This window comes from Onychomys torridus, chromosome 22 (assembly GCF_903995425.1).
Source record: "Onychomys torridus chromosome 22, mOncTor1.1, whole genome shotgun sequence".
Lineage (NCBI taxonomy): Eukaryota > Metazoa > Chordata > Mammalia > Rodentia > Cricetidae > Onychomys > Onychomys torridus.
Genome location: NC_050464.1, coordinates 39,070,891 through 39,091,426, shown reverse-complemented (window position 1 = coordinate 39,091,426; position 20,536 = coordinate 39,070,891). Strand labels below are relative to the sequence as shown.

General features: G+C 46.9%; 1 protein-coding gene across 2 annotated transcripts in view; it reads right to left on the bottom strand.

Moving 5' to 3' along the window:
* Positions 1 to 18,676, bottom strand: part of Coro1c (coronin 1C) — a 75,253-nt gene extending 56,577 nt beyond the window's left edge. Inside the window, exon 1 of one of the 2 annotated variants that reach the window (XM_036171849.1) lies at positions 18,536 to 18,676. The gene's annotated coding sequence lies outside the window, so the exon portion shown is untranslated. Of the gene's footprint in view, positions 1 to 17,657; positions 17,678 to 18,535 lie in introns of those variants that run through there. The other variant, XM_036171848.1, reaches the window with a different exon arrangement.
* Positions 18,677 to 20,536: the final 1,860 nt, after the last annotated feature.

The following is a 20,536-nucleotide window of genomic DNA, read 5'->3' as shown; positions in this document are numbered from 1 at the left end:
CATCTCGACATTTTCCTGTTTACTGAGAAAGTGTCTGTTTAAAGACTGGTGCAGGTGATTTCTGTGGTGCATAGGAAAGGAAACACATCCTGCGAGACACATCCAGGAAAGCCCCCATTAGGGAAAACCTGCCAGCAGGTTTGCAGACACCATTCCAGTGCATCAGAGCAGACCTCTCGGATTCCCTTAGCCAGAAGCAACCACAGAAGGGCTCCAAAGCCTCCATGAGGGTAAGGCCACACCAAAGAAGCTGTTGTTTTTATAACAGGCATGTTTCAATGGAGACCGGATATGTTATTTTATATTTTATTTGACTTTTTGATTTTTCAAGACAGGGTCTCTCTGTGTAGAGAGAACTAGATCTGTAGCCCAGGCTGTCCTCGAACTCAGAGATCCTCCTGTCTCTGCCTCCTGAGTACTGGGATTAAAGGTGCGTGCCACCACTGCCCAGCACTGACTGCTGTCCCAGAGGGCCTGAGTTCAACTACCAGGGCCCACATGATGGCTCACAGTTGTCTATAATTCTAGTGCTGGGGATCCAATGCCATCGGCACACATGCAGTACAATGACATATAAGTAGGCCATACACATAATTCTTTAAAATAAAGGAGAGGAAGGATAGCAACTGAGGCAAATGTCTTAAACCCTGAGTTTGCTTTTAAGAGGTAAGATGTAGTAACTTGTCCACTACAAAGCACACACTCACAAAGCAGATTAACAAAGCAGACATGGAATGGTTCCTGATTAAAACACGGACTGAGGAGGAGGAGGAGGTCGACCTTCTTCAACTCCTCTTAAAGCCTATCAGTGACATTCTAAGAATCCTAACAAACCATGAATTTTTACTACATTCAACACTAACAAATTCACATGACACATTTAAAGGAAAAAACAGGCCATGTATGGTAGCTCACACCTTTAATCTTGGCACTCTGGAGACAGAGACAGGTGGTTTTCTGTGAGCTCATGGTCCAACCTGGTCTACAAAGCAAGTTCCAAGATAGTCGGGGCCACACAATGAGACCTAGTTTAAAGAAAACAGGACTTCTCTAATTTAATATGCATTATTTTACGTGTATGGGTGTTCTGTCTGCATATCTGTCTGTGCACCACATACACACTTTGTGCCCAAAGTCAGAAGAGGATATAGGATTCCCTGGAGTGGGAGTTACAGATGTTTGAGAGCCACCATGTGGATGCTGGGAACCAAACCCAGGTCCTCTGCAAGAGCAACAAGTGCTCCTAACCCCAACCCCCTAGTAAAAACTGTTTTAGAAAGAAGACCACATACACAGCAGGTCACACACAGCCAGATCTTCAGAGACACAGCTTTGGGGGGTTGGGGGGGGTGTCTCTGCATGCTGCTGCTTGCTGGTCTGGGATAATCTTGGTGTGTATTCACCCTCTCATGACAGAATGGTAAGAACAAGTCACACTCATGAAAGTCTCCCAGGACCTGCCCTTCACCCAGGGGACAGACTGGCATGCCCAGTGCAGATGTATGTTTCAATTCCACAACCCAAAACAATTTTGTTCTAAAGTGTTTCTAGAAACAAAAAGACAAGAAAGAAGATAGAATTGGGAACTGTGGTTGAGGGCCAGGCCCGGGCCACAGGACACTAAAGTGGGATGACAAAGCTCTTGATCCCAGGCTTTGCATTTTCCAACCTCTCTCAGAGACATCATGGTCCAGAGAGAGAGTTACTGAGTCTCAGAAACCCAGAGCCACCAAGGATGGGCAGTCAGCTTTGCTGCTTTCTCAGCACTAATTCCACACCCCCACCCCTTCTGCTTCTCAGAATCAGAACACTGCTGTCCTCAGAGCCCTTCCACTGGGTGTTGCTGGCTGTGTGGTTTTTAAATACGGAACTTCAGTGCACCTACATTTTATAAGCATAAGTAAAAATGGAAAAGGCAGAATACAGAAATGGTTATGGATGAACTATACTGAGATGAATTGAAGAAAGCATTAGCCACACCCAAGTGAATCTTCACTTCTGATTTTAAAAACTGTAACTGTGTTCAACTGTGTGAGAACATGGAAGGATCATAAAGCACGAGAAACAGACATAAACATACACACACCTGTGCACACACGTGCACACTGGCACATGTGCTGGCACATGCATACACCAAAACTATAGTCCCTAAAGGCTAAAGTATGCTGACATTTCTCTACATGTTTCGAAGCTTTCTAGAACCTTCACATTTTACAACTCATACTCATTTTAGGGGAAAAACTTAAGAGACAACCTGACATGAAACATGAGTACTCAATGAAAATTCAGAGTAGACAGTAACGCCATACAAGTGTCTGCTCCACATCATATTCAACAAGAAATGAACTGTGGGTGATAGGAGCATGATGCACTCTGAAGACCAAGAATTCACGCTCACACTTACATCCAGAGACCCTCTGAAAAGCGCCATCATAGACAGTGTAAATCACCTATGGTGGAATGTGTAAGAATGACAAATAGATTCTGTGATTTTTAAAGCAGGGTGTTAGGAGACAGCCCTAGCTCTCCAATGTCAGAAGCATATACTCCTAATACAGAGCTAGCATGCACAGATGCGTGTTCAGAATCCTTCCTCCTCGCCCGGGATCCTCTGCTTACTACCAGCATCTGAGGATAACAACTGCCTCCCCCCTCCCTGGGACATATCTGAAGACAGCTCAGGCACTCTCCACCCCAGAGAACACGCAGTGGCAGCTCAGAAACCATCCATGGCTGCAGGCGTCTCCCAGAGGCCTCCGTAAAGAGCCAAATTAATCCCACAAGTGCTCGGGCTGAGTGCACATGAACAGCCCAGACTGCTTCAAAACACTCCTGCTATACTGATGACCCACTTTTCTTACTGGGGGGTGGGTGGGCTGTATAGACTGTCCAAACTTGCTAAGTCTGTTTTTCAATACTTAGTCAATGGAGTTTTTCTCTTGCAATGAAGTTTCAATAATTCTTTGGAAATTCCACTGTTTCAAGAAATTAAATTACTGAATTCTCTGATCTGAATAATATGATAAATAAGAAGGCATGTTTATAAAGAACCTATTAAGACTAGTCATAGATAAAACTAGCAGTGTCTCAAAACAAAACCTAGCCAGGCATAACCCTAGCCCAGGGATGCTGAGGAGGGAAAGCCAGAGTGGTAGACTGGCCTGGAGAAGCAGTCAAGACACTGTCTCAGCTTTCCAAAAACTTAGCTTCAGCTGAAGACTTCTGGTCGTCTTTTTGATACCCCATGCCAGCAGGGATACATGAAGAAACTCCTGAGGTGTGTCATAGGAAGCTAAAGGTAGACACAAAAAACCATGGTTCTGGTGACAGACGAGTTTATCCTGACTTGCCACCTACCTGCCTAAGTCCTTCTGGTCGCCTGATTATTGTTTCTTCAGCTACAAACTAGGAAACTGAGGTGAACTGTTTCTTCATCATCATACAAAGCCCAAGTCTGCAGACCATCACTGAGACTAATACACACCTCCCTAGGAAACACACGTAGGCCACTGAGAACAAACTCATCTCTAGCATCCATGGGGTCCCACATGACACACTCAAATGTGAATGCTGAGTAGGTCCTTAGAGCTCTCATTCATTTCTTCAACAATGACTTTTAAGCCCTAGCCATGTGCCTGGACCATGCTGGACACTGTGGGAGACTGACAAGCCCTGCTGTCACAGAAGTGGCCCTTGAGCTGAACTCTAGGCAAGGGCAGAGGTGAACTGGACAAGAGGCAGACAATGGCATGGGAGTCTGCATCGAGAGCCAAGCAATCTGAACACAGCCAGCTTCAGAAAGCCTGAGACGTGGCAGTGCAGAACAGATAAGGCAAAAAGAGGCTAAGACACCAGCATGCTTGGATCACACCAGGCTTTAGACCATGTTACAGATTTCATCTTTCCCTGCAAAGCATTGGGAGGCACATGCACTGCCCCCAACACACACACACACACACACACACACACACACACACACACACACACCACTGTTGTAAAGTCCAGTGTACGGGGTAATCAGTGCGGCATTTTAAAAGCTCCTTCTGAACACAGATGGAGAATGGATACAGGTGGGAGCACTGTCCAGGCCAGCAGTGGCAATCCCAGTGGAACCAGGACAAAGCCAACTGGATTCCAAACACCTAACTGATAAGAAGGGCATCAAAATTGATCCTGGCATGAAAAAGAAGTCATTCACTGTGAGTGCGGAGGCACACACGCTACTGCATGTGTGTGGAGGTGCAGAGGCACACACACTACTGCATGTGTGTGGAACACAAAGGACAACTGTGGGAACCACATTTTTCTCCTCCCACCTTGTGGGTTCTGTGGACTGAACCCAGTGGCTAGGCTGCATGCATGCAAGCTCTTTCACCCAGTGAACCATCTCACCTTTGATCCACGCAGACAGATGGCTGGGAGCACACCCCTCCCAAAGCAGAGCCGAGGATGAATGACCTCCCACCTCAGCAGCTGCTCCAAAGACCCTTCTCCTCACAGCCAGGTGCACAAAGCCAGGACAAAAAAAACAGTGACCTTTCACACTGACAGCAGGGTCTGCTGCTTTAAAATTAGAGTACTTGGAGCTGAGGGATCGCTCAGAGGTGAAACATCTGCCTAGCATGTGGGAAGCCCCAGGTTCAACAGTCAACCATCACACACACACACACACACACACACACACACACACACACACACACACAGGAGGGGAGGGAGAGAGGGAGGGAGAGAGAGAGAGAGATTCTCTAGTCACAGGAGAACACGAAGCACAGTATCAAGTGACAGCAATACTCTCAGAAGCAACTGCATTCACAGTTTGTAGGAATCTCTAAAAAGTACCAGAAATAACAAACACCTACAGATACACAAATGTAGTAAACTCTAAAAATTGCCACAATGACATACAAACACCCACGAATACACAAATGCAATTACAAAACAATTCATTTTTGTTGCCATTTATAACAAACACTGAGGCCCACCATTTTTCAAACTAGTGTGTACACATGAGTTCTTAGTGACGGGGACTGATCAGATGAAGCAGTGACGCTCTGCCCTACCCCACCCCACTAACCTGCACTCCAATTCCTCTGGGGCTAGACTAGGAGTTCCCATGCCTTCTTCTTCTGCACCAGCTCCTCCAGGATAGTGAGGACATTCGCAAGGTGGCCAGCATGTCGAAGGAAGGGGCACTAATGCTTATGAAGGGAACGCTAATGCTTACCTGATACACACATGGCTTTTCCTGAACCCACTTTGACAATGACTTCAGACAGTCTCAAACTTCCACCAGGAAGTGAGATTAGTTCTTGTTTAAAGCTAAACTCACTGGCCAGAACTACAATACCAAGTTGTAAGCATCCCCAGCTAGGCAAGGCTTTGGTCTGACTCCAGAGGCTGAGGCAGGAGGGTCTCAACCACAAGACCAGCTGAGGCTACACAGTGAGTGTGAGGCAAGTCTGGGCTCAGAGCAAAACAAAACAAGGGGCTAGGGAGATGGAGCAACCCGCTCCACAAGAATGTGGGTATGAGTTCTGATCTCCAGCACCTACATAAAAACGGGGTGGCCAGGCGGTGATGGCACACACCTTTAATCTCAGTACTCAGGAGGTAGACTCTGTGAGTTCAAGGTCAGCCTGGTTACAGAGTGAGTTCCAGGACAGCCAGGGCTACCCAGAGAAACCCTGTCTCAAAACAAACAAACAAAAAATCCAGGGGTAGCCTACACCTGCCTGGAACCCCAGCACTGTGGAGCTGCAATGGGCAAGTTCTGAGAGACTTCCAGCCAACAAGCCTAGCTGAAATGGCAGCTTCTGGTTTAGGGAAGACCCTGTCTCAGGGCAGTAATGCAGAGACCAATGAGGAAGATTCCTAATACTCTGACTCTGACACACTCATTCATGTCCATCACATACTGCAAATATTCTGAATTTATTCAAGAACTCAACCAAATAAATTTGCAATAACCAAACTGTGAGCTGGCGAGATGGCTTAGTAAGAGCAAAGGTGCTTGTGGGTAAGCCTGATAACCTGAGCTCTAAATTCCATCCCCCAGACCCACATGGCAGGAGAGAACCAACTTCTATAAATTGTCCTCTCGCCTTCGTATGTACTCAATGGCCTGTGTGCTAAACAAATTAACATGGGTTGTTGGCGGTGTTGGTGTTGTTTGGTTTTTTGAGAAAGGGTTTCTCTGTGTAGCCCTGCTGTCTTGGAACACATTCTGTAGACCAGGCTGGCCTGGAGCTCAGAGAGATCCCCCTGCCTCTGCCTTCCAAATGCTGGGATTAAAGGTGGGCGCCACCACCGCCGACTTTTTTTTTTTTTTTTTTTTTGGTTTTTCGAGACAGGGTTTCTCTGTAGCTTTGTAGCCTGTCCTGGACTAGCTCTGTAGACCAGGCTGGCCTCGAACTCACAGAGATCCCCCTGCCTCTGCCTCCTGAGTGCTGGGATTAAAGGCGTGCCACCACCGCCCAGCTTTTTTCTAGTTTTTGAAGAAAGGAAAACACAAGTAAGTCTCTACCCACAAATGTGTCATATAATTATTCAATTATTCAACTAACATTTATTGAGCTCCAGCTGCATGCAAGCTAAGTTATGCTGAGAAACAAAGACACAAAAATATTAAACATCCTTAACCTTCAAGAAATACAGAATATAATGGTACCGATGTTCCCATCCTCCAACTAGAAACCAACTCAAATTTCACTTAGTATTTCATTTCTATTACTTTAATCCAAAAAGTAATTAATTAGTGCTAGCGGAAAAGCTACTGACAAGCATCACAAACTAGCATCTACTTTTGTAGCGCCATGTCTAAACTTTACTTTTCAGTTTGGTTTGTTTGTTTTTTGCGACAGGGTCTCCCTCTATAGCCAGACTGATCTCAAAATCACAACAATCCCCCTGCCTCTGACTCTTGGGTGCTAATCTTACAGGCTGGAGTTACTAAGCCAGGCTATTGTACACCACATAGTTACATTCTACTCAAAGCACACTGCATGGGGCTGGAGAGACTCAGCAGTTAAGAGCTGGCCACTCTTCCAGAGGACACGAATTCAATTCCCAGCTCCCACATGGCAGCTCACAACTGTCTGTAATCCAGCTCCAAGTGATTTCACACCCTCACACAGACATACAAACAGCCAAAACACCAAGGCACATGAAATAAAAATAAATAATTTTTTAAACTACACTGAGTGAAGGCAGTGCCAACACCTTCGGCAGTCTAGACAAAACCACCCACCTGGAACTCTTCTTCCCCAACCTCTCCTCTTGTAGGCCAAGCCAACACCATCAGACACACCCTCAGGCACAGCCTTGCTCTGGACACCCCATCAACACTGACTCTCCAACAAACACCTGTCTCCCGAATTCCCACAGGGCTCACTGTCCATCCAAAGAATATGCATGAGGTCTACAGAAGCTTATGACATGTTCTTAAATCTTTTGCAAGGCCTTGAATTGCAGCACTCCAGGGACAGAGACAGGAGGATTACTCCCTATGGATTACTCAGGGCCATTCTGGTCTACATAGAAGCTACAGGACTACACAAAGACCCTGTCTCAAAAAACAAAAGGATTACAACAACAAAACCCTTTTGTACACTTTCAAGGTAACCAAAACATTAAGCCATAACAAACTTTGTAACATAAGGAACTGTATAATCACACTGGGAAAAATCAAGTCCCTGACCCTTCCTACACTTAGCCTCATGGATGTCTGAAAAAACGAGCTTTTCCCACAAGGGAAGCACCAAAAGTGGCCACTGTCCACTGGGTACTGTGTTTACAGGGGATCAGAAATCCAGGCAGAGAACAGGGCCCCTTTGGCCACTGTGACCATCACCACTCTGCCCTAATCCTCTTCCCAAGGGTCACAGGAGCCACTCTGCCTTCCAGCTAGAGTCCCCAAATGGAAAAGAGAAAAGAGGAAGGTCATGAATATTTTGAGAACACTAGCAAACTTACTCTTTTATAGGTAACAGTAGACAGAGCTTCTTCCCTTCCAGCTGTCGGGGCACCCCTGCATGGGTTCAGCCTGACCCCTCATCCACTCAACTCTTCTCCTGAAACCTTGTTACCCTAAACACAAATAGGTCAGAGAGAATCTATTCATCAGCAAGGAAACTCTTTTTAAAAATTACTAGGCTGGCCTGGTGCTGGTGCTGGTGGCACACGCCTTTAATCCCGACACTCAGGAGGCAGAGGCAGGCATATCTCTGTGAGCTCAAAGCTAACCTGGTCTATAGAGTGAGTTCCAGGACATCCAGAGTTACACAGAGAAATCCTGTCTCAAAAAACCAATTATTATGATGATGATTATTAGGCTGGCGAGATGGCCCAGCTGTTAAGAATATACACCGCTCTTACAGAGGGCCCTGAATCTGATTCTTAGCACCCGCATTGGGCAGCTCACACCTGCCTGTAACTCCAGCTACAGGGATACAGCACCTCTGGTCTCTGCAGGTTCAGCACTCATGTGCAACAACCCCCCCTCTAAACACACACACACACACACACACACACACACACACACACAAAAAAAAACTAAAAATAAAATGCATCTTTTTAAAAAATTGTTATCATGAAAATAGGGGTATAGGTGAGTTAGTAGACCATCTGCCTAGCAGGAAGCCCAGTGTTGATCCTCAGCACTACATAACGCTTATTTATAATCCCAACACTCAGGAGACAGAAAAGATGAACCTAAATTCAGGGTCATCCTCTGCAACACAGGGCACCTGGGAGTGGAATGATGCAGCCTGTCGCTGTCACAGCAGTCAATCACTGGTTAGTCTGTGATAACAAGTGAACTAACTAAAGAGACAACTCAAGCCATCTGCTTGGCTCCCACCATTCAGAGGTCAGCTGAACCAGGGGAAGAGGAGCTTCAAAGGGAGAGGGAGATGAAGCTCTTAGCAGGCCAGAGCAGACATGGAGGACTGGTCGCTGAGGCAGGAGGCCTTGGGATGCATGTCCTGCAGAGAAAAGTTAGGGACTGGAGCATGGCTCCTACTTCTCTTCCACATGGATCTTGGCAAGCAAGATCCAGAATTCCACCACCGCCATTAACAGTTTACTACTACCAAGCATTCTAGGCTGGGAACTGGCTCACAGTTTACAATGCTGAATTTACATTTCAAAAACCATCTGCGCCCCAAATACAAAAGTCAGTCTCTGGACTACAGCTAGTCCTGAGTTGACGAGGGACTGCAAATACTACCTCCAGACAGAAATGCCATCTGGGCTCAGGGTCATTCAGGACTCCATGGTCATGGCTAGTTCCCCTGGCAATGTAACTCAGTCCAGGGCATTCAAGACACCCTTCACACTGCCTGAAACCAAAGTGCAGTCTTAAGGAGGAGAAAAAAAAAAAAAAAATTAAGCCTTCCAGCTTTCTCAGTAAAGCTCTGTGGTAGAATAGCAGTGGCCAGCACGAGAGAACCCAGGACAGCTACCCTACTCCTCAGAGACAACAGGCCAGCAAGACGGCACAGAGAGGAAAGCCACTTGCCACGAGAGCCTGCTGACCTGAGTTCGATACTAGAATCAAGGAAAGGTGGAAGGAAGGAGAGAACCAATTCCACCAACTGTCCTCTGACTCTACACCCACACCATGGCATGGGCACCCTGTGACACACACAACACGCACTCACACACACAGCAAATTTTCAAACAGACAACATATCTTACCAAGTATCATCCAAAGAGCGGCGGCCTGCCCTTGCTGGCTCCAGCCATTCTCTTGCTTGCCAAGAAAAACTAAGATGACAATGTTAAGCTAAAGATACTACTAACCACAGAATGAGCTCACCGGCTCACTTTAAAGCAACTGTTTTCATCAAGTCCAAGTCTGGATCTCAGCTCAGGCACCTGCATTCATATGCACACCCCCACACACTGAGAGACATACATACATACATCATATGCACACCCCCACCTGTGTCACACACACAAAATATATATATATATAAATTTTAAAAATAAAATTTGAAATCCTTCTGCTTAATGTAGACAAAATGTTATGTGAAAACGCACAAATATCACCCAAAATGCTTTATGCCCTTTATTTATTTATTTTAGCTTTTTTGAGACAGGGTTTCTCTGTAGCCCTGCCTGTCCTTGAACTCACTCTGTAGACAGGCTGGCCTCGAACCCATAAAGATCTGCCTGCCTCTGTCTCCTGAGTGCTGGGATTAAAGGCATCTGTCACCACCACCTGTTTATGCCCTTTATTTTTTTAAATATAGAAATTTCATTTGAAATAGCCCTGGCCCTAGTTCTATAGAGCTTGGCTATTTAATAAATTCCTAGAAACATTTTTAGATTTACTTATTTTTATTTTATGTGTATGAGTATTTGTCTACATGTTTATTTGTGTCCTACATGCTTGCCTCGTGCCCTTGGAGGTCAGAAAAAGGCTTCGGGTCCCTTAGAACTAGAGTTACATATGGTTGTAAGCCACCATGTGGGAGCTGGGAATCAAACCTGGTTCTCTGAAGAATAGTCAGTGCTTTTAGCCACCAAGTCCTCTCTCCAGCATAGCTATTCAATATTTTTATGGAAGAAATGCTTAATTCTGGAAAAGTAAATGCCTGTATCTACACCTGGGCACTCCCAATTCCATCACTTCCTTTAACTGATCATGTCTTCCCTGCTGGGTTAGGAAAACAGGACTGATAGTCCAAGAATCAGAGGTTATATATAAATACTGCACATAAACAGCGGGCATAAATATTTACCAAATGATCTCAAGTTTGGTCTAAGATAAATATTTGGATATAGACTTATTACAAGTGTTTAATTGGAGTTTGTTCTTAAATTGGAGCTATGCTGCTTTTAGTATCCCTTTTCTTTGTAAGCATTATAAATGTTTAAAAAGCCTTAATTTTTTTCTTACTATGTGTTACAATGGAATAAAAGGTATGGTGAAATAGAAACAATGTAAAATTTAAAAATACAAATAACTAAAAACAAATCCCTCTGCTTAGTGGAGATGACAGCTCAAGTTCACATGGTCCCTGGGCACTACTTGGGCAGCATGCACTTTCATATGAATAAATCAGCCTCAATTCTTTAAGTCTCTAAGAATGACAGGAATTAGAATCTTTAACTGGGAAAGAATGCTGACGGTTATGAAAAGGAATTTCAGTGTGTCTTGTGTGAAGTAAGCAAATAATGATTAAACTTTCTTCCTCAGAAGAGCCGCTTACGAACACTGTCAAGCACTCCCCAACACCAAGAGCAGGGAAGCACCCGAAATGCCCCCTCCCTCAACACTCTCATCATGCTGGGTCCAGAAACAGCTACAGCTCTGTTCACCCAGGATGGGGGAACCTAGCAGCTGTTAGCACCTGGGGACTCAATTCTACAATGTGGCTGTTGCTCCTCCACCAAGCCACCATGTGACTAGACTGTCTAGTCACATGACAGGCTGTCTTGGCTCCCCAGAGGCAGGGACAACCCCAATGGGAAGCAGTGGTCTTCACTTGGCCTATCAGAATCCTTGTGGCTCCAGCAATAACTGCATGTGCTGTTTCCCTCAATGATAACTCAGTGTTTCATGTGCTGATGGCGACTGGTACCTTTTCCAGCAAGATAAAGTCACTTCTAACTAGCCTTTAAAACAGTTAAAGAAACTGTGATCACTGCTTATCAAATTGAAAAAAATAAAAATGAGTAATACTGTCCACAATCCCCAGTGCCATAAATTTATTAATTAAAAGCAGGACATCTGCCAGATGTGGTGATACACACCTGTCACCCCAGCACTCTGAGGTTAAAAAAGATGATGACCTCTATCTAGCTCAAGGCCATCCTGGACTACAGAATAAGTTCCTGGCCAGCCTAAGCAACATAGTAAGAGCCTGTTACAAACAAAACCTAGGAAGTGAAGTCTGCCAAAGCTTATCCAAGACCTGCCATACTGTCACATTTCCCTAGCAAGCATCCAGTCCTGAAAACATGGACCAATTCACCAGTGTTAATCCAGGCACAACCAGACTCTGAGACCAGCTTGTGGCAGCACACTCCAGTGACCAGCCAAGCACCTGGTCAACAGTGGTGCTGAGGGTGAAACCCTGGGCGGTCAGGCTGTGAAAGCCTACACTGCACTACCCCTGGCCTCGGAGCCGCTATACCCAGTCTTAGAGCAAGGCTCCACCACAGGGCCTGGAGCTCACCAAGCCTGAGTCGGCAGAGATTCAGAACTGCCCTCCTTTTCTTCCCCACCCCGCCACTTCAATGAATGAGAAAAGATGTAGCCCCAAATGCTTTATCCTTTTCCAGAAAGATAGTAAGGGAATTGTTTCTAATTAGACTATCAAGAACTAACATATCCAGTCACTGCAAGATATGCTAGAGCATTAAACAGAGGATGAGAAGACACCTTGAATCCCAGCACTCTGTGAGTTCCAGGCCAACCTGTCTACATAGTGAGTTCCAGGATGCCAGGGCTTCATAGAAAGACCCTGTCTCAAAACAAACAAGTATGTCACCTTAGGATTTGAGGTCTACCCACTCCTCTAAGTGCACTACACTCTGGCACTTGTAGTGGCTACCATTGACAAGTACCACCAAGGCCAGCCTGTATGCACCTAGTGGCTCAATCATATCACACCGTTTGTCCCACTGAAAGAGGCTGTGTCCCAAGCATTACCTTTCATCAGACAGAAGGAGCCCAAACAAGTATGGCCTGGCCTCGGGGAAAGGTCTCCAGCTTCAGTTTGACATCTGAGCATTTGATACCAGAAAGGAAGAGAGGAATTACCTGTCCCCTGTGCTCTTTCTATAAAGGCAATAAAGATGTCAGCAATCGGGAAACCTACTGTCTTCAGGATAATCCCAGGTAACTTGTAAATTGTCCTTCACCCAGTAAATACCCAATAGGCACTAGTGACTCAGTCTGCCTTCCATAGGGCTCTTCCTTGTCCTCTGCGTCCACTGGGAAGACAGCTTCATACTGCCTGCTCAAATCCATGTCCAGATCCTTGTATCAGACAGCAGTGATCTGTTATGATATTTAGGGGCAGCAGCAATGTCAGCTAGTGTGAAACTGTCAAGAGCCAAACCCCCCAAAAGACAAGATGAATCTAGAGAGCAGGAGGGAGTGGAGTAATACACTCCTCAGGAGACTTGAGAACTGACAATTCAATGAGAGCCTGGAGAAGACAAGGCAGGATGCCATCAGAAACTATTTCCATCCTCCGCCACATTACAAAGTCTGAGGCTGGCAACACAGCTCAGTGGTTGAAGACATTCACAAAAAAAGCCTGCAAATCGGAGCTGGATCCTCAGAACCCACAAGGCTGGAAGTTGTCTTCTGACCTCCACAGGTATTCTGTGGCAGATGTGCCCACCACTACATACATATGCATGCAGACACATGTACACACCATTCATACACACATACACACAAACATCATTCACACACATATTTCACTCATACGTACACATCATTCATATGTGTACACCACTCATATAGACACATCATTCAGACACACAAACATTATAGTACACAATAAATGAAATTAAAAGAAATAAATCTGAACTCACTTTGGACAGCTACAATATTTGAAAAAGCAACACTTTTTGCTCTATAGCCCCTTCAAAGTGAATTAATTCAACTCTTTCCTCAACTCTCTTAGATGTGGCTTTTAACTTACATAACTAAAATGCCAGAGCACTTGGGAGGCTGAGGCAGGAGAACTGGTGTGAGGTTGAGGCTAGCCTGGGCTATAGTGAAACCCTGCTGCAAAGCAAAATAAAAAGGAAAAGAAAGCAACAAACCAGACAGTGAGGCAGATAAAAATGTGATTTAAGGTCTAAGTAAGTAATTTTTAGTTTGTAAGAATTTACTACTTCTAGCTGGGCGGTGGTGGCACACGCCTTTAATCCCAGCACTCAGGAAGGAGAGGCAGGTGGATCTTTGTGAGTTCGAGGCCAGCCTGGGCTACAAAGCAAGTTCCAGGAAAGGCGCAAAGCTACACAGAGAAACCCTGTCTTGAAAAACCAAAAAAAAAAAAAAAAAAAAGAATTTACTACTTCTAAGAATTTAGTTTTGGTGCTTCAATGGGTACTATTAAAAAAAAAAAAAAAAAAAAAACTAACTCACAATGTAACTGAAAGGGTATTTATAAAAATAACTCTTAAAAATAAAAACATGCCGGACAGAGGTGGCACACACCTTTAATCCCAGCACTCAGGAGGCAGAGGCAGGTGGATCTCTGTGAGTTCAAGTCCAGCCTGGTCTACAGAATGAGTTCCAGGACAGCCAGGGTTACACAGAGAAACCCTGTTTAAAAAAATAAATAAATAAATAAATAAGGAGGCTGGAGAGATAGCTCAGCGGTTAAGAGCACTGGCTGTTCTTCCAGAGGTCCTGAGTTCAATTCCCAGCACCCACATGGTGGCTCACAACCATCCATAATGAGATCTGGAGCCCTCTTCTGGCCTGCAAGCATGCATGTAGGCAGAACACTGTATACATAATAAATAAATAAATCTTTTTTAATTAATTAAATTGAAACATAGTATCGGTTTTAAAAAATAGACAAAGAATATAAATAGACAGATCTCCAAAGAAGACAAGCAAGTGCTGGTGGACCTCATGGAACAATGCTTGATATCGCCCTACAACAGAAACCAGGCCCACACGGTACCACTCACACTCAGAAGATGGCTAGAATCAAAAGGGCAGAGAGTAACAAGTGTTGGTAAAGATGCAGAAAACTTTAGCCTTCACTCATTGTGGGTTAAAAGTGTCAAACACTGTAGTTGCTTTGGAAAACACCATGACAATTCCTCCAAATAGTTAAATACAGGCCTACCAGATAACCAGCAATTCCATTCTCGGGTCAATATTCAAGAGAAAATAAAATACATTTTCACATAGAAACTTGTACATGAATCCTCATAGAAGACTTACTTGTAGTAACTAGTCTAAAAGGCAAATACCCAAATACCCACCAACTACAAATGAATAAACAAAATATGGTATGTCCATACAATGAAATATTATTCAAGCATAAAAAAATATCCCATATATACTACAGAATACATAAATATTTTTGTTTGGTTGGTGTTTTGTTTTGTTTTATTTTGTTTTGTTTGAGACAGGCTTTCACTGTGTTGTATAGCCCTAGCTATCCTGAATCTCACTCTGTAGACTAGGCTGGCCTCAAACTCACAGAGATTCTCCTGCCTCTGCCTCCCAAGTACTGAGACTAAACATGTGCACCACCACTGCCTGGGCATAAATCTTAAACTACGTTTAAAAAAGTGAGAAGCAAAAGACCACATACTGAATGTTCTAGACACAGTATGTCCAAGGAGGGCAAATCCACACGGAGGTAGATTAGTGGTTGTTAGGACTGGGAACAGAGAATGCACATGGGGCTTCTCTCCTGGAGTGATGAAATACTTTAAATTGAGTGTAGTGATTAAATGGCCGCACTACTCTGTGACAACCCTCACCCTGGTGAACTGTGTACCTTAGGTGAGTTGAACTGCATGGCATGTGAATTACAGTTCAATAAAGCCACAATGAAACAAAAAGAACCCACTGTGTACTGTCAGAGTACAAGGCAGGTGCTAAAATAGTAGAGGCTCTTGTCCGTAAACTTCAGAACCTCAACTAGGGCAATGAAAACCCAAGAGATTCCATTACTCCACATCTAGGTACTAGGCCATGCTGAAATATTCATGAAGAATTCCATGTTTTAATACAGAAGGCTGTCTCTAGTTTAAAAGACACAGGCAAGTACCAGAAGAGTTCTGATAACTCGGAGACACTGACGCAGGGAAGTCACCTAATGGAACACAAGCCCCAGAGCCTTTACCAAGTGGGTCAGTAGGCAGGGTATCAAAGTGACCCTCACTGCACCACCCAGGAGAGGTCAGGCACGTCAATTACTGTTTCTAAAGCCCAGTTTGTGACATCAAAATGTTAAATGAACATCGAGCTCTCCTAAAGAACTGAGCCTTCCACATCCCCATTTATTTAGCTAAGAAACTAATAGCTTACCACTTCAAACATTCTATCACATAAGCATTAGAGCGACTCCCCACACAGCTGGAGTGGATCCCAGAAGTAATGTTTAAAAATGCTATTTAACAGACTGGAGAGATGGCTCAGCAGTTAAGAGCACTGGCTGCTCTTCCAGAGGTCCTGAGTTCAATTCCCAGCAACCACATGCTCACATCCATCTGTAATGAGATCTGACACCCTCTTCTGAAGACAGATCACTCATATACATTAATTAAATAAAGTAAATAAATGCTATTTAACAACCCTGAATCTAATCTTAAGTCATATATAGACACAAATACTGATTCACGTAATCCAGTCAAAGTAACAAATAACCATGAAAACTTAAATGCCACTCGCAGTGACATTTCTGCAGGGTGATTATTTATGTTAAAACTCATGACACTTGGAGACTGGAGAGATGGCTAAGATACCGAGAGCTCTGGCTGCTCTTCCAGAGGACCTGGGTTCGCTTCTCAGCACCCACTCAGGTGGCTCACTGCCATCTGTAACCCCAGCACTGGGGATCCCATGCCTCTGGCCTCTGAGGGTGCACTCCTATGCACATACCCACCCCACACATAATCTTAACCTCTGAGCCATCTCTCCAGCCCCATGTTCTGATTTCTTAAAGCAGTGTACACCTGGCCTTTATATCAGTCTGTTAACTATCAAAAGACAGGGCACTTCTAGACCTATAGTACAAGGCAAGTCTGCTTTACCTTATTTTTTTCTATTCATATATGTGTCTTAGGGTTATTATTACTGCAATAAAACACCAAAGCAACTTGGGGAGGAAAGAGTTAATTCAGCTTACACTTACTTCCACATCACAGTTTATTATCAAAGGAAGTCAGGACAGGAACTCACACAGGGCAGGATCCTGCAGGCAGCAGCTGATGCAGAGGCCATGGAGGGGTGCTGCTGACTGGCTTGCTCCTTCCTCATGGCGTGCTCAGCCTGCTTTCTTATAGAACCCAGGGCTAGAAGCCCAGGGGTGGCCCCACCCATAATAGACTGGGCACTCCTCACATGAATCACTACAAACATGCCCCACAGGCTTGCCTACAACTTGATCTTATGGAGACATTTTCTCCATGGAGGTTCCCTCCTCTCTGATGACTCCAGCTTGTGTCAAGTTGACAGAAAACTATTCCAGTACAATATGCAACCTCTTAGATCCGATGTTTAATATCAGGCTGTCTACCCAAACACTACTGAGTGTGAAACACACCTCCAAGTCTCCCTAGGTCAGTCTTCTGACATATGTAGAACCAAACATTCAACAGCCTTTACCCTCTGAGCGCCTCTGAGGCTGCAGAAGGGAATATGAACTACCAATCTGTCTTCACAACTGAACAGGCGGCAGGAAGCAACTGCTTGTACTTAATCCTGTTCCTGCCTCTACTAGCAGGCCCTAGTGTCAGGGTTCTGCCAGACAAGGACAATGAGACGCTTTATTATATAGGGTGACTAAGAGCCTCCCAAGTACTGTTTTAGAACAGAATCCTGGCAAGGAAGGCCATGGTAGGGGGGTACAATATTTTGTGCCAACCATTCCCAAAACTAAACATATGTGGCACTGTGTATAAACACACTCTGCGGTCAATTCTTTTTAAATGCTTACAGGAAGGGAAGGCCTTAGGATCTTGCAATCCTGGGAGAGATGAACAACTTGCAATTTGCTTCTCACTCCGAATCCCACGACCGAAATGTGTAGAGCAAGCCGTTCCGACACCACAAAACAAGGGCAGCCCACATGAAGGCCAAATATAGGATGTGATTCTACACCGCGAAGGAGCGAAGCCTGCATTTCCTTTTCCAGCCTACAAAAACCCTTTGAACACTCCCAAAAAAGGACGTCGGGGCCGGCACCTCCCTCCGGGAGGAAGCCCCTTTCTTCTCGGCAAGCCCTGCAGCCGGCCACTTCCCCCAGCGCTTTCACACCACCCAAGACAGGGCTGCTGTGCGTACAGCCGCGGGGGGACCGGCGGCGGAGCTGGGCTGGGCGTCCCCACCCTCCACATCTGATGTCATCCTGGCCATCTCGGCGCGGAGGAGCCCCACCTGCCCCGCGGGTCATTAGGTTCCGCACCCGGCCCTCCCCACGGGGATAGTCCTCCGGGCCACGCCGCTGCAGCCTGCCCCCGCCCCAGGTCGTCAGGGTCCGGGAGGCCATGCACTCCGAGCCAGGCGGAGCCCCGGCCGGGCGAGCGAGCGCCCTCGCCCCGCGCACCCGGCCCCACGTGAGCGCCCAGCCCCGGCCTCCCCGCAGCCCTCCGCCACCGCCTCACGGTTGCCGGGCCCGAGGCCGAGCGCCCGCTGCCCGCCCGCGCGCAGACGGCCATTCCCCGGCCGCAGCGCCCGGGCACGAGCGCGCGCGCCCCGCACACGCAGCGCCGCCGGCTCCTGTCAGCCCCGGAGCTTCACACGCGGGCCCCGAAAGGCCCGCCCGCCCGCCCCGGCTCGCTCCCGAGCCGCCTCGCCTGAGCGCGCGCCGCTCACCAGAGCCCGGGTGCCTGAGGCGCCGCCGCCGAAGTCCCAGCTGCAAAGCCCCGCGAAGCCTCCAACCGCTGCCGCCTCCCGCCTGGCACTGAGCGCCGCGCGGGGGAGGGGCGCGGCCGCCGCTGCCCAGGCCTCCTCGCGCGGGCCCCGCCCCAGCTCCGCGCCACGCCCAATCAGCGCCGCCGAAACGCGCCTCGCCACGCCCACTTCCGGAGGGTCCCGGGTTAAGAGGCCCGGCGCTCCTTAGCGCGCCCCCTCTGGTAGCGTGGGGCAGCGCAGGGAGGCTCGCTGCACACGCCCGCTTTCCTGGGCATTTGAATGGCCGGGCGGCCACGCCCATGGGCTCCTTCGAGCCCCACCCAGTTCTTTAGAACCTGAGTGGGCGTACTTAAGCCCCGCCCACCGGCCCTGTGGCGCCTCCCTTTGAACTTGGTCTTTTGGCGCCGCTAACTGCCCATCGAGCCCGTGATCCAGGCCCGGTCCCCGCAAACCTATCTTCCCCAAGCTCAGCACCACAAATCCCCGCTCGGAGATCCAAAAGCCCCGTCCCGGAACCCGTCATCATCCTATTTGCTGCACCCCCAGGCCCCGCCCACGGCCCTGCTGGTACTTAAACTGCAAGCCCCGCCCCCAAATTCTTAGAAGCCCCGCCCCCAAATTCTTAGAAGCCCCGCCTCCGTCAGGGCCGGCTCTCGCTTCGCAGCCACGCCCCAATCCTCCCACTACTGTCCTGAATCACAGCCCAGGACAGGGTGGCGGCCCTTGGGCTCCGCCACACCTTACCAGGGAGCTAATGACTCCTTTCCTCAGGTGAGGCAGCGGAGACTCCCTGCTAAAGTCCCTCAATAAGTCAAGAGTACGCGGATTCCAGTCCCAGCCCAGTTACTATCAGACGGAGCGGCCCAGGGGACAGTTTCCTCAAGTCCTTGGGTCTCAGCTTTCTAATCTTGAGTGTGAGGTTATGCCATTCCTAGCCTTTCAGAAATATCAAGCTTTGAAGTACCAAGATCTAAAACTGGGTCTAGGGAACTGGGCCAGCCGAGGAGCTGGGTTGTTTCTTTCCCAAAGCGAGGCATCTTTACAAATCACAGGGAGATGAATTTTCACTTTGTTGCAGCCTCAGAAATGTCCAGGAATCTAGGTAGGGTGGGTGCTAGAGGCCCCGAATCCTATGCTGCAGGACCTGCGTTAAACTGCCAACTCGAAACAATAAGCCATGGGGGACCCGGTGTGGTGGCGCATGCCTTTAGTCATCACTTGGGAGGCAGAGGCAGGTGGATCTCTCTGAGTTTGAGGCCAGCCTGGTCTACATAGTGAGTTCCGGGACAGCCAGAGCTATGTAGAAAAACTCTGTCTCAAAAAACCAAAAATCAAAGTTAAAAAAAAAAAAAAAAGCAGTGTGTGTTGTGTAAATCAAGGTCTACCCGAACCAAACAGCTTTCTCAGAAAGTTTTTTACTCTCTGCAATGCTCTACTTTTAAAGACGTTTATTTATTTTATACGTGTGCACCTGCGTGCATGTTTGTAATTACCTAGTAGGTCAGAGGAGGCTGACAAGTAGCCTGGAACCGGAGTTACAGGACGGTGGGTGCTGGGAAACAAATTCGAGTCCTCTGCGAAATGCTCTTGAGCACTTCTCCAGCCCCAAAGCTTGATTTCTTTATCTGTGACATGGAAATGACAACGGCCCCTCCCGGCCAGTGCTTAGTTTCTGACTTGTGACACACAGGTGTCACCTGTGCGGTGACATCCAATAGTTTGGAGAATTGGTTTTGCCTCTAAGCAGCCGATGCTAACAGGCGGGACTCAGTATTTCATACCCAGCAAACGTTGCCACTCTGCTTAAGTGAGATAGAGTTGGTAAAGCTCCTGTCATAGTCGCTGGAGTGTGGCGAGGCGGAAAAACCAGTTGCTCTTGTTAGGATCCTTTATTTGGTTAAACGAGGGCATAGACTCTGGGGGCTGAGTGAGTCGGGGAGAATGAAGAGCAACAGACTGCTT